At 46.8% G+C, this 929-nt stretch overlaps 1 protein-coding gene across 1 annotated transcript in view; it reads left to right on the top strand.

Annotated features, from left to right (window-relative positions):
* The window catches only part of LOC119592508 (teneurin-m-like), a gene marked incomplete in the record, with an annotated part of 54,907 nt that overhangs the window by 50,233 nt on the left and 3,745 nt on the right, over positions 1 to 929 (top strand).

Below are 929 nucleotides of genomic sequence, written 5' to 3'. Positions count from 1 at the left end.
ACGCCTTGATAAGATCGGCCCTTGCGCCAGCCAGCCAGCCAGCCGATCAGTAACACATAACCCCAAGATTTCCAATTAGTAAGATCTGCTCGTTATCGCCGTTGCACGCCATATCCATAATTAGCGAAGCCGGTCGAGTCTGCCGTGGTTTGTAATGGCCGCGGCTTTGATCTCCCCGAACTGTAAACCTGAACCGTAATGGCTGCCATCAAGAGACGAGAAATTATGAAATAGCATTACTTTAGACTTTATGCATAAATAAATCTCGAGCTTTTAGGTATCCCTCTGATGGTATATTCTGATTAGGTGGCAGTCGCTTCGACGTCGGTGCGATGGGGAGAAGGGGGACGGGGAGGGGTGGAAGGAGTCCGTTTAATATTTTAGATCTACGGTTCGTCGTCGGGGTAAATTCTTTAGCGATGACTATTTAACGGTAAGCTGTTTGTTCCCGGGTACACTTACTAGCTCGGTATTTAGCGCGGATCGCGGGGTAATGTCCGTGTTTCGACGAGAGTACAGTACGATATCTAAATTATATTCAGATAGAAAGCGCACCCTTGGGCAAAATAAACGAAGAGAGTTGCGGAAGCGACTATTGTATTGCGTCATGGAATTCCACTGTGACATTAACATCCATTAGGCATAGGCACCCCATCAGGGATTACCCTATATAACGTACGATTAGCCATTGCCACCATAGGAGCCGTAACTCACAATCCCGTACGAAAGCTGTTCTGTCTCTGACGGACGTCCGCTCTGGCGTATTGATTCCGTATGGAAGATATGTTTCAATGTTTGATACGCGTGTTTGATGAGGCTTTGCTGGCTGAAAGACGCTTACGGGAAAGTCTTCGAGTACACTGCAGTTACGCTGAACGGATTATGTGTTATATACATGTACACGAGAGACATTCTAAGGTCTTATCCGC

Source organism: Penaeus monodon, chromosome 30 (genome assembly GCF_015228065.2).
Source record: "Penaeus monodon isolate SGIC_2016 chromosome 30, NSTDA_Pmon_1, whole genome shotgun sequence".
In the NCBI taxonomy this organism is placed as follows: domain Eukaryota; kingdom Metazoa; phylum Arthropoda; class Malacostraca; order Decapoda; family Penaeidae; genus Penaeus; species Penaeus monodon.
Note: the sequence above shows the minus strand (reverse complement) of the source record. Positions and strands in the feature narration are given on the sequence as shown.